Genomic DNA, 14,588 nt, shown 5'->3' with positions numbered 1-14,588 from the left:
GTATATGTCCTTGGTCCCGTATTACTTCTTCTCTTCTTTATTAAATTGTCCCTACAAACATTCAAATCTCCCTTTTTCTTATACCTTCTCTTGAGAAGACAAACCCTTCAAGCTAGCATCCTATATTTCTCCACCCACTCCACCATTTGCCAGAGGGAATCTTAGGGAAAAAGCTGTCTGTTATTTATAGATTTTACTTCTCTATTGTCATTATCTTCTAAAGCCTTCACAATTATGCTTCTGTCATTATCACCCAACTGATACTGTTCTCTTCAAACTTACCAAGGATTTGTTAATTCATACACCTAATGGCCTCTTTTCAATTCTCTTTTTTCTTGACTTCTTGGAAACATTTGACACCACTGATTCTATGCCTGCAGTTCTTTCCTTTTCACTTGTTCCTCCTAGCTTCCCTGGCTTCTGTAAGTCTCAGCTAAAATCCCACCCTCTGCAATAAGCTTTTTTTGATTCCCCATACTGCCATTTTTTGAGAATATCTCCAATTTCTGTACATATCTCATTTATATATGATTGTTTACAAGATGTCTTCTGCCATTAGACATTGTCAAAGGCAAGAGTAGTACTAGGACTATCTTAGTTTAGGTTCAATGTTAGAACAAAATGAGTTACTTGAAAATCACTGAACAGTTAATAAAAGGTTTACTTTGCCTCATCATTGCAAGGATGTGTGACAAGGATTTAGTAGCACTCAGCTTCTTTGGACTCATACCCTTCATCTATCTATATATCTAAGTCAGCTGAACAGGGTCCTAGTGCACTATTTCAAGAGGGAAGCTGCAGGCATAGGCTTAACTCATATTTCATCGAAATACTAGTATATATCAGTTCTATCATAGAGCTCATTAGGAGAGGGTATATTTTTGCTTTTTCTTTATACCCCCAATATGTAGCACTGTGTCTGGCCCATAGAAATACCTATAAAATGCTTATTAGTTTGACTTGATAACCATCTCTCCTCCATAGATTTTCATGACATCTTCACTCTACTGGTTCTCTAGCTACGTCTGAATGCTTCTCCTCATTTTCATTTCTTTCATCAATCACAGAATGTGTGTGTCTCTGAAGGCTCTGTCTTTGATCTCTTTGTATTTTTTCTCTTTGTTCTTTCATTTGATACTCTTATCACCTCCAATGTTTTCAATTCAATCAACAATTAATCAATGAACATAATTAAGTGCCTTTTATGTGCCAGGCACTGTGTTATTTCTTTGGTTCAAATTCTTATCATCTCTCACCTAGATTATGGCAGAGGTCTCCTATTTGGTCTCCTTGGCTAAAAGTTGCCCCAAACTTTTGTTTCTCCTTCACAGTGCTACCGAAATAATTTTAATTGCAAATATGTCTATTGCAATCCTTTCCTTCCCCTCTTACTCAATAAACTCTAGTGGCATTACCTCTAAAATAAAATATGACTTTCTCCATTCTGCATTTATAGCTCTTCACAGTCTGTCCTCTTCTTATTTTGCAGTCTTCTCAAATTGTATTCCAATATTCATACTCTATGGTCTAGGCATATTAGTTTGCCTCTATTGCTCACACACGGGACTACATCTTCCTTCTCTCTGTCTTTTCCTTAGCTATCCCCTGTATCTGTAATGCTTTCTTTCCTCAATTCCACATACTGGAAGCCCTGGTTTCATTCAGAGCTCAGCCAAAGTTTCATGAAGCCTTTCCTGATTCTGCCCCACTACTTCCTGTGAGTCTTAATGCCCCACCTTCCCAAAATAACATGTTAATTTTGCAGGCATGTATACATGATGCCACGCACATTGTAGAATCTTTGTTTTGAATGAAGACTCTCTCTTTTTTTTTTTTTTTTTGCTTTGTGTCTCCAAAGCTTAACCTAGAGTCTGGAATGAAGTATGTATGTGATGAATATATATTTGTTTGCATCATATAGAGATTAAGTGGCTTGATCAGGGTCCTACAGCTACTGTGGTGCCTATGTATGACAGAATTTGAACCCAATCCTTCTGTATTGTTGAACCCAGTTTTCTACTCGTTATGAAATTCTTCTTTTCGAAGAACAGGAAAATAAATAACAAAAGAAAGTGAAGTAACAGAATTATTCTCAGTTACCACCTTCCCATACATGAAGGGGTCATCTCTTACAACTGCATACACATAGGGAATTGGTCATTGTCCAGAACACTTTTCTTTTGTGCCACAGCTAGAAGACCTTCCACCACTCTTAACTACTCATAACTAGTAGTTTGTTGTTGTTTCTTGGCTCTCTGATACTTTCCTTGTGAAGGCTCTGAATTTTCCTTTGTTTAGTAGTTTCATTGTGACTTTTTCAGCCATCATCCTCTGAACCTCTGCCTTTTGCTTGTGTTCTATCTTCTAAACTCCTCATTTTCAGGTTTTCTACTGATATGCTGCTGTCACCTGTTAGAGTTTTTATCTGATATTATCTTGTTTCTAGAGAAAAGTAATGTGTTTTTGAGTGTGAGTGTGAGTGTGTGTGAGAGAGAGAGAGAGATTGCATGTGTGTGTGATGTGCATATGTGTGTGTGTGTGAGAGAGAGACAGAGAGAGAGAGAGACTACCCAAGGCCAACAAACCTCAAACAAAACAGTTTCAACTTTTGCATTAAATAGCCTGACACTGCACCTGGATGACACAAAAAAGGTCTCACAGTGATGTCCCAAGAACTTCCTATAAACTACTCCCTTCCTCTAAAGTCCCTCTTTTTTTTACTAGGAATGTCAAAGCAACCAATTTTACATTTGCCCTGCTACAGAATGCAGAACATTGTGACTCTTGTTAAGCTTTTCTGAATGTGGGAATAAACACATTTTAATAATAATAAACAATAAACACCCTATTCATTTACTTCCAACTACCATAGCATCTCCAGATAGCTAGATATTTGCACAATACAAACTGTCCTAGAACTTTCACAAACTTCAAGGAGGCACTTGGTAATACTAGAAGAGGAAGCAAAAAGCTAACACCTTTGCCCTGAATTTTTTTATTAATCAGAGCAAAGTTCCTACCACCCTCATAGCCAAAACAGTAAGATTGAAAAATGTAGTCCCTGCAAATCACACACATCTTGGGTATAACCCATAGATGTACATCAAAACATTCATTAATTTCTATAGAGCAAATTGCATATACTTTACACCAGGTAAACAGAGTATATAAAGCTTTGTAGCACCTAAGGCAAAAATTAGAATTGTATACACTATGGGAAAAGCAAGTAAAAGATTTATTCATTGTACCAAATGCAGAGATCTTAAGGAATACATAATGTTACAATTTGGTTACATACAAAATAGGCATGATATAGTCTCCATTAATGGGATCTATCTGGCTATATGGAGGGTAGTATGCTCTAGTGTAGGGGATCCTAACCTTTTGTGGTGGGGGGGAAGGCCATAGATCCTTTGGCTATATGGGGAAATCTATGGAGCCCTTCTCACAATAATATGTGTTCTTTACAATCATAATTGGAAATACTATATTTCAGTTAGGACTAACTGAAAATATCCTTTTGTTGTTCTGTGGAATCCAATTTAAGAAAAGGTGCTGAATTTGGAATAAGGAGAGACCTGAAATCAAATTTTGCCTCTGGTATTCAGCTGTGTGACCATGGGAATATCACAACCTCTGTCAGCATTCTTTTCTCATCTTAAACTGAGGATATGAACAGTATCAACCTCAAAAAGTTGGTGTAAGTATCAAATGAGAAAATGCATGTAAAGCCCTTTATAAACCTTAAGGCATTTTGTAAATGTCAGCTATTATTATTATTGTATGTGTAATTTCTGTTCCCTTTACTTCTGGAGAATTATATGTCATCCTGTCATTATCTCAATAGTCCTGACACCTCTTAGTCACCTGTTATCAGTTCTTCTCCTCATGGTTCTCATACACAATGACTTTCAGTAGCAATCCATGGTCATGGACAACTGAGGCTTATTATTGCTATTGCTGCCTCTGCTGAATTATGTTGTACATGTGACTTCTTTTCATTTAAGATTCCTGTTGATGCAATATCAATCAAGAAGAGTATCTTCTGGATATGACCTCTGTCTATTATCAGACCAAGGACCCACTCGAAATGGACCATTCTTGGCAGGTATCCCTAGCTCTCAAAAAGAAACAAATATGCAGTCTCATTATATTCCAAAAAGTAATCTGAATCTAATGGTCTGTTGCCATCCACCCCTTTGCCACTGATGGACCTTATTTCCTTAACCCTTTGTTACTCTTGTCCTCCTGTCCACCTGAGGATCCAACTAACTCTCTAGTGAGGAGCAGTTGTTTGTGATATTTTGTTTTTTTTTTTTCTAATCTCTGTTCATTCTCCAGGGTTATTTTTTAGAGTAGAAGGTTACTCAATCTCTGAAATATTTTCTATATGGCACTCATCCGTTGATGGACTTGGAGTTTCTATAAATATTAAGATTTTGTAACAGGGTTTATCCACTGTCTAGAGTCCTGACATTGATTCTTTTACTTTTAGAGTCCTTTGAACTGAAGACTTAATTAGGCATCATGTTCCCCTCTTCTAAACTATCAGCACAACAATATGCTTGCTTGTTATGAGTTGTCACATGTTGGACTATTGTCTGAGACTCCAAAATTCAGAGTAGAAGTTAAACATGGGTTCTCTTTTTTAAAGAGTCATAGCAGCTTTTTGGGGGACAGAAAGTACCAGGAGATTAGGAATTGTCATTGGGGCCCTTCTTCTTGCCAAAGGTGGGCATTATGGTGATTGACAAAGTGTCAGTTGTACTGTATCCTCCTCTTAGCACTCTATATCATTAAGGAAAAATTCATGACCTTGAAGAGGACCATGAGCATGCCTGAACAGTTCAGAATCACAGAGTATAATAAATTCTCTAGGTAGAAGGCAGAGGAAGTATAAAATTTATTTAGACTCCAAAGGATCAGACCCAAGGACCAATGCTCCCAATATGATATTGTGGCAACAACATTCCAAACCAATAAGCCCACCTCACTATAGTAACAAAGAGGTTACAACAAAATATTATACTAGCAAGCCACACTTTTGCTTCCCCTGAATGCTAGGGCCCTCCTGTAAGAGGATTACTCACAAATCCTAAGTCCTCTTGCTTCTAGTCCTCTGTTTCTCAGTTTCTTTAGCTTCTTCTTTTAGTCCTCCATTTCTCAGTTTCTGCAGCTTCTGCCATTTCCGAGCTCTGTTCTCTTTTTTATACAGTCCTTAGCCATCATCTGATTGACTAGAACTCAGGCACATATCATTGGCTCTGGTTATAGCCACTCCCCTTAGGGCCCTGAGGGCTTCCTGCCTCTCTCAAACTGGCAAACTAGTTGGCTAACCAGCCTTGGGCCTCACACCTAATTAGTGAAAGGGTGTGGCCCTCTCTGTAATCACACCTCCCTTTGTTGGCCCCACCTGAAAGCCTATTCAATGGGGTGGGGAGGGTGGGGGAGATAACTTTTCACTTACTGATTGGCTTTACACACTCCCAGTCTTCTTCTCCTGACTGACCACCTTGGGAGTCTGACTCCTAACTTTTCCAGCTCAGGCCACAGTCATGGACTTTACCTTTTAGCATCCAGCCAGCCACTTCCAGGAGGGACAGGGGCTCCAACCCACACTGTCCCAAGATGACTTCATCCTCTACTGGGGAGCCCCCTAGAAGCAGGACCTGATCCTCAAGGGCAATGCCCTCCAGGGTTGCCACATGGGCCTTGATCTGGGTGACAGTCTCCTGCCCAGTCACCTTGAGTGTGTGCAAAGCCTGCTCAAGGAGAAACAGCTACTTGGTGGCTACTCTTGCAAACTTGTCCTGCTTCCACCATGGCAAAGATGGAGACCAGAAAGCTAAACAAGGGTTCTTGAAACAAAATAAATGACTACAGTGTAAAGCCTGTGCCTCTATCATTGGTATCATTCTTATATGTATTCTGATAGACACACATACATATTGCATCTTTTTTATATATAGGCACTAGAGTTATATAGTTTGGCTCCATTGAACCTGCTGTCCAGGTGTCAAGGACTTCAGCATATTCAGTGGGGTGTAATTAAAACACTTGGGTTGTCTTTTGAGGTAGTAAAGATGTTCTAGACTTATTGCCTTCTGCCAAGGCTAATATTTCCTTTAACAGCTTAGTATCAAAATTTCAACATTATCCAGAATGAACCATACCAGGGAAACTGTAACCAAAAACTTATTTCTAATACAGCACCTTGGCTCCTGGGGTGGTTTTCTGTTTGCTAGTTGGGTAGAACAATGCATACTGGGTAAAATGATCTGCCGCAACTCTGAGATTACTTTGGCTCTTTATACCTCTTTCCTGAGATAAGATATTTATGCACACTATCTTCAAAATGTTACCAGTTCTTACACTCTCAAAGTAAGAAGTCTAAATCAATAATACGTTCTTTTAAACATACGATATATACTGCTGAATATTTTTAAAATATTTCTGTGGATGTCTTATGTCAGTAGAATATGTTTTGTACCAACTGAAAATTTTCTCTAGCCCCAAGTGTCTTAAATCATTTCAATAGACTTTCACGGCGATGGATTTCAAGGCTTTTGGCGAAACCAATTGCCTGATTATCAACTTTATTTGGCATTGGCTAAGAAATAGAGTGGTGGATCAGAGAAACAGTTGAAGTGAAACAACAAAAATTCATCCTGTATAGCTCATATCTACTCAAGTTTAAGGTAGAATAGGTTAGATATACAAGACACAGTAGTCAATAACTACGGTAATCTACTGTTCGATAGGCTCAAAGACTCCAGCTTCTGAGATAAGAACTCAGTATTTGACAAAAAACTGCTGGGAAAACTGGAAAATAATATGGTAGAAATTAGGCATAGACCAACATCTTATACTATATACCAATATAAGGTCAAAATGGGCACATGATTTAGACATAAAGTGTGATACCATAAACAAATTAGGAAAGCAAGGAATTATCTATGGAGAAGGGAAGAATTTATGACCCAGCAACAACAATATGAAATGTAAAATGGATAATTTTAATTATATTAAATTAAAAAAGTTTTTTTTTAATTTTTTTTTTTTTTTCACAACAGAGCCAGTGCAACCAAGGTTAGAAGGAAAGCAGAAAGTTGGGAGACAAATTTTACTCCCAGAAACTCCCAATTTCTCATATGTCTCTGCCTCATTCTCCTGATATTCTTTCAACTTCCCATTGTCATACTTTAGCCAGAAACTAAAGGGTTCTTCTCATGGATGGCAATGTGTACCCCCAGTAAAATTATACAGCTTTCCATATTGTGTACTTTATAACTCTACCGATTGGCTGTGAACTAGCATGTAAGCATACCACCATTGCCATGAGGATATCAGATTCTTGTTTGTTTCTTTTAGTTATTAGATTCTAATGGTTATGTAGATACTGGGTCTTGGTTCTTCAGTATGAGCAGTTGACCACTGCAGAAGGTGTCACTTCCTTCTCCAGGACGTTTTTCAAAATCTAAAGTTTATCTTATCTCATCATAAAAGAACTTAGTGTTGCTCCCTAACTCTAGATTAGCAGTGAGTTACTTTAAAAATACTTTTTCAACTAACTCTCTCAATATTTACCTATCTCTTTAAGTATCTTCAAGTGTCCCATAAATGAAGGCAGCCAACCGAACAGACTTAGTGCATTGTAGTTTTCCTGTATATTTTACTCATTGATTGGCACTGTGTCATAATGTCCAAAGTATGCTATAGAGAAGGGGTCAATTATTAAACATTGCATGATGGAACCCTCTTGCCATCTGGTGAAAACTATGTAGTTTTTCTCAGGATAATGATTTTTAAATTTAAATTCTGAGTGTCTGAGACTTGCCAGTGAGTCCTGCTTTTCTAGTAACTTAACAGATGCACTACCAATTCACGCCAGTACCTGAGTATGCAAACATACATAGCACAAAGGCAACTGAACATCAATACTCATCAACATTCAATCGTGCCGTGCATTTAAATCTTATACTTTTCTTCGACAAAGTGACTTCTATAATGAAATTTCATCTAGGCCTATATTTTTACTTCAACAACAAACAGACCAACTAAATGCAATAACACTTACTTCAAGAAGGTATATAGTGATGCTTCAATTCAACACTGCATTGCCATGGTACCTCAGCAAGGAAAAACTTCACATATTTCAACAAGTTATCCCATGTCACTTTAACACAATAATACTTCTTGAATTAAAGTGCTTCAACTTCCAATAGTGTCCATCACGAAAAATGAAAGCTACAGCCCAATCACAGCCTACAGATTTACAGAAAAATCAAATCAAAACAAAACTTCATTGTAGCCCACCAACATGTAGACTTCCATACATCTCTCTATCCACTGTGACATTCATCAAATATTTACTAGATTCCTTCAATGTATAAATAACTTGAATTTGTAGACCTACTTTAAAAATTCAATAGGGTCCTAAGGTTTATTTTTATTTCTAGTACCCCTAATTTTGGTTCTAAGATTGTGATCTAAATGGACTTCCTTGCCATCATCAATAACTCTGGCTAGCCAAATTCAAATTTGTAACTGTGAATGTATTGGTTGCAAGAGATCATAAAAATGGAATCATGAACCTAATTTTTCTATTCTCAAAATTCAAAATGACTTAGATTACTAACTGATAGGAATAGAATTCAAATAATTGACTGAACAAAAGTCATGAAACAAAGGTTTGATAAATCTTGTTTTGAGCAAGTTACTAAATCACGTTACAAATGATATTCATATAATTTAACAAGAACTATAGTCATTTTATCTTTCAGAGTGCAAGTTTTGAGATAAAATAGCACAAAAGAGCTTTATTGAAAAGAATAATATGCAGAGTTTCATCAATATTTGATGACTTTTTTTTCCTTTCTTTTAAAATAATTGCTACAGACTAGCAGTCAAGCAGTATTTCCAGAAAAAAAATATTGGTGTTAGAAATATGAACTCTTGTTTCAGGTAATGGAAAGATGCATAGTAGATGTGAAGATTTTTCAGCATGTGATCAAGTCCAGCAAAACTCCTTCAAGGACCCCCTTATGAGTATATATAAGAGGAATAGAACTTTGGCCAGATGTGGCAAGAGTGAAAGAAAGAAAATTGACAGTCAGTATACCATTTCAAGAGACATAAAGTCTTTGGCATTTTGGGTTCACTTCATGTAGAAGGTATATAGGAAGAAGTAGGCAGAACTAGTGCAAGGTGAGTTTTCTTTGGATTTCAGTCTTTACCATTAGGCAATTATCCCCATTGTTGAGATAACAGATGCATCAAAATAATAAGATGGGCCTTAAAAAGGACATACATTCTCATGGACTGTGACATGCCAAAAGTGATTCTAAAGAGTTTTCAGGAAGTGAAGTTGACCCCATATACCTGAAATCTTTTTAAGGAGTTTATATATAACTGGAGTCCCTAATCAGTTTACTAATTATCATGATCATCCTCATTTGTATATCACATTTTCCATGAAAAGCACTAGGGAAACCTGGCCCCATTTTCTCACCAGTCTGCCCTAATCCATCTTTTACTTTTACATTTTTAATCTTATTACCCACTACTCTACAAAGCATTGTATTTTAATGACTTAATGTGTTAACTGCATACAAGGATACATTGTTTTTATGTTTCTCAAAAATCCTCAAAGGTTCAAAAGTATAAATAAGCAAACGAATAGTCTAATGTTGAAATTTCAGTCTGAATTAATTAGAGCAGAAGACAATTTTGGAACTAGGATTCTTCAAATTTTACCACAGAAGTAAGCATTTCATATTGTCAGGTATATTATAAAGGCATTCAATATTTGTTTTTATGTCTAGAGTAAGGTTAGAGCCAAGATGATGGTGGGGTGGTGGGACTAAAAGTAGATGATGATTCTGAAAATTAACTATCAGCTCTTGGGAGCCAATGCAAGCTGGTTCCAACATACTCCTGGCTGGAGGTCATACAGTGAGTTTATGTCATAGCTCTGATCAGAACCCAGCTAATCCAAATTACTGAGGTTCAATATAGGATAATATTTACAGTGATGAATTTGTAGTCAGGAATTCCTGGATTCACATTTTGCCTCTGACAGTAACTCTGTGACCATGGAAAAGTCATATAATCTCACGGAACCTCAGATAATTTCTAAAACTATAAGTTACAAATGGGTTGCACTGTGTAGGAAAGAGTTTACATACTGTATATATCACATGTCCTTGATGCACTGAAACATTTTGATTCCCCAGTCTAGGATAACGCTGGTTTTCATTTTTACAAAGTCCCAGAAAACCTTAATCATTCCCTTGCTGAAATTTCCTAGTTAAGATATCATTTTCCCCATATTTTCTATCAATTTTTTGAGCTTGCTGATACTCATCATTTCTATACATTTCTCTATTCACAACATCATTTTTGGTGACCAGCACATTTGCAAAAATTGAACAATTTTTGTCCTTTACTTGAATTGCAAAATTTTATATGGGAATTCCAAAACCCTGGAGCACTCTGTTGATTGATTCTTTTAGCAGAACAAAAAAAAAAAATCATACTGTCTGTAGGAATCTCACATGTCAGTAAAAATAGAAATTAAGTCTAATAATGATAGAAGGGAACATTGTTTCTTTTTCAAAATGAAGACTTTAAGGGCCCAATGACTTATTCAACCAAACTTTTACAGGTGATAACAGTGAAACTTGGCGAGATTCTATTCTAATGTTACCTAATGGGTTACCAAAAATGTACCACTATCAAATATATCCACTTCAACATAAAGTTGCAAATATATATGCCATAATTTAAGAAATTTCTAGTTCTTCTCTGGGGAAAATATGGTATAATTTCATGTCATAAATCAATTTACTTACCTGCCAATAAATGTAGTCTCTTTTTCTTAATATCGCCCACAAGCTCCCAGTAAAGTTTCTTTTATTGTACTATGTTTAATCTTTCCCTTCCCCATTACCATCATAGTTAGTGTTTAAGAGATCAAAAGATAATTATAATGTGCCCAAGCTAAACATATTTAGCTCTTTCTCTTATTTATCCTCATAAATCATTTATTCTTTCATTCTCCTAATTACTTCTGTTCCTCTTAGAATCTCTACTGGTCGCCTACAGCTCTCTAGTAGATGGCTTATGAAGCTCAATCCAATGTCCTAGAGTATTTTTACTAGAATTGTGAATAGAGAAAGAATTATCACTTCCTTGTTCCTGAACCTGACATCTACTTCTAGGGAGTCCAAAATAGCGCTGGTCGTTTTTTGCTGGCACATTGTATTGCAAACTCATATATAATTTGCTTTCTATTATCACCCTTGGGTCTCTTTTGGCACTGCACGCAGGTTTTACCTGCCCCTTGAATGTATCTGATTATTTCTCCCCCGATGCCTTATGCAGTTTGCATTTTTACAAGCTGACTCTGAGTTTGTACTTCGCTATCCATATTTCTAACCTGCTTTGTTGCCATTGTATTATTTCTGTACCTTCCAGGTTGTTAACATGTCCCAATTTAGAATAACCTGAAAAATTCTGTTTATTCCCTGACCCAGCTATTCTCCTGGGGTTCCAACAATATGTTCAATATTCTGGGCCACAAATGATGCCAACTAGAACTTTAAGTGAATGCCTGGGGTTATGCTACCTACCACAGGGAGGGATAACCCTCTGACTTTTGAAATGGGAGCTTTCCTTCAGTGCCTTGGCTCAGATTTCACTGTGGTACTATCTTTGAGCATTTTTTATAACATAGTAATGAGGAGATAGACAGGAAACTGCTCCTTTTAACCCTTTAAAAACTTACTGACAGAGAAAAGAGCTGCCATCTTTACAAAAGTGAGTATTATGTCTTCTACCACAGCTGTATTTTGCAAAGCTGTATTGGTCAATGCCAATTTGGACATTGGTGTGAAATCTAATGATGCCAGTATTCAGCAGCTGCTTATGGGGCAGGAATTTGATGTTCCTTTGGATGCAGAGTCCTTATCAGTTGTTGTGGAAGACATTGAACTTAGACAAGTTGCTTGTAAACCTACTGCATATAGAGGAAGGATTGAAACCATCCAATGGTGGAAAGATGCTGGATTTGGAATCTTTGGAATTAGAGGATGTGAGTTTGAATCCCACTTCTTCCATATCCTCCTAGTATGATTTTCTGCAAGTAACTCAATATGTCTAGGTCTCAATTCACACATCTGTAAAATAAGATAATGTTATTAAATTTCATCTAAAGTCCTTTTCATTTCTAATCTTGTTATCCAATCATCCTGTGATTCTGTGATTGATATATCCCTCTTTAGTGAGTGTGGGATGGCCAACGATGGGCATTTACTTGGTAAATACCATAAACATAAGCCAAAGGTTGATGATAAATGACATTTCATGTCATCTTCTCTTCCATCCCAGCCTATGACCATCAGCCTCAAGCAGGAACAGGTCCCAGATATCAAATCCCTTGCCATTTGTCCTCCCAGACCTGTCCCTGCCCATTAGACAGACTACTAAGTGGCTTAAATAAACAACTTACCCCCTTGTCCCACACACATTATTCACCTTTGGCTCAGGAGTTAATAAGCACATTGAGTTTGAGGTAAGGGGGCCAGGGAACAGCAAATATTGCTTTGGGTTTAGGATGGTATGACAATCTTTTTACTTTATGGTTACCACCCATTGATTTAGGATTGATGACCAAGCATGAACCTCCTTCCTATTGTACCATTCCTTGCTCCTTCATCCTTACCAATGTCAATTCTATCCCTCCTAAGCCCTTTCCTTTTACTGCACCCACTGAAGCCCTTTGTTTTATTATTGACAAACTGCCATTTGTATTAGCATTCATCCTCCCATATTGTTTCCATCATCTTGTAGCATATAAACATGTCTCTCTCCAGAAAACACTGAAAATTCTGAGTGACATATACATGTGACTTGCTCTTCCTCAAACTAGAAGGGCCTTTCCTTACCATCTTCACTTAGTAACCTTTCTTCATCTGATGTGCAGAAATATTACTCTGACAGGCAATTCATTCAAATAATTCCAGTCATTCTCCCTCCTTGAGAGAGGAGTTCAGTACCTATTTTGCAGCTTTCTTTTTCACCCCAGTCCTTGCTTTTATACCTAAGGATTTCAATTTATATGTTGATTTCTTCTCAAATAAGCTGTCCTCCAAGCTCTCCTATGTCCTCATTTCCCATTAGCTGTAGTTTCATTCTAGGATGTGCTGAGAAATCTTTAACAACCAGATCTCTGGTGAAAAAAAAGAATATGCAACATACTTTTATGTTTAATGTGCATTGATATTTTCCATCACTTTTAAAACTTTGACAATAAAAAATAAAGAAAGAAATGAAGGCAGCATTTGCATATTTCTGAGGCACGTATGCTGACACTGAACATTTTACAATCAGCTTTTGGTTGATAGTTCAAGGTGCAACAGTGCAACAGAGTCAGGCTCTTTCTCTGTATCTTTTTTCATTTGCTCCAGGTGATTGAGGTGATTGTAATCATTTACCAGAACACACACCTTTTGTGACACTCACTCTCTCTCTCTCTCTCTCTCTCTCTCTCTCTCTCTCTCTCTCTCACACACACATACACACACACACACACACATATTCCCCCACAATTTCTTTCCATTAACATCCAATTGCTTCTAAAGTACTGCAGCTATATTAGAATGCATTAAAATTTGGCATATGCACTACACTCTGGCTTCTGTATACAGGGTTGCTGACCTCATAGCAAGAACCAAGAACTAACCCTCAGTCCCACCATTGATTGTGGAGCAGATATTTTGTCTAAGTCTGAACTTGTTATAATTTCTAGGCATAACCATGGTGTTCAATACACAATCTTTAGCCATGATATGCCAGTAAGCATATGTTTGTATATATAGCATGTCGTTAGCTAAAGTCATTAAGTGGATATGAGGTACTATCATCCACCTAGCTAAGTGTTCTCTTAGACTGTCAGGGCATTTAATGTGTTAGTAATTAGAGAAAATTAAAAAGGAACAAGAGGATTTAGTACTAAAATTTATATTAGCCAGAACATCTACTGCCAGACTTCTTCTCCAAGATCATTAATAATTATTTTATTTATTTTCTTAAAATATGCAATCACTATATATGCCTCTAAGAGTGGGCAAAACTTAAAGCCACAGACTAGATTAGTAATTAGTGATCTTTAGCATAGCCCATATTATATGTTAAAGACCTAAGCTGTCAAATTAGCTTTACAGATAAGGAAGGTAAACACAAGCTAAATATAATGTTTTATATATTTAGCTGGGACTTCATAAAGATAAAATAATCAGTAAACATACTTCATCATACTCCATCATTACCTTCCGTGAACATTATACGGTGTAAAGCAACAAGACACTTTAATAATGTACCTCATTTAAGGCATGTGAAAGGCATCCTGGTCTAATGGATGGAGTCGTGACCTTAGAATTAAGAACATCTAGGTTCAAAGTCTGCCCGTAACCCTTACTAGCTTGTGGACCTGGTTTATTCATTTGATTTATATGTGCCAAAGGAAATACACTAAGACTTATCTATTAAATCACTAATGGGTTATAAGCAAGTTTTCTATACTCAGG

The 14,588-nt window shown here is 36.8% G+C and overlaps 1 pseudogene; it reads right to left on the bottom strand.

The window, feature by feature from the left end:
- Positions 1-4,694: 4,694 nt before the first annotated feature.
- On the bottom strand, positions 4,695-14,324 carry LOC118854846 (annotated as a pseudogene).
- Between the last annotated feature and the right edge of the window lie 264 nt (positions 14,325-14,588).

The sequence above is a fragment of the Trichosurus vulpecula genome, chromosome 6 (assembly GCF_011100635.1).
Source record: "Trichosurus vulpecula isolate mTriVul1 chromosome 6, mTriVul1.pri, whole genome shotgun sequence".
NCBI lineage: Eukaryota > Metazoa > Chordata > Mammalia > Diprotodontia > Phalangeridae > Trichosurus > Trichosurus vulpecula.
This window is presented reverse-complemented; position numbering and strand designations above follow the sequence as displayed.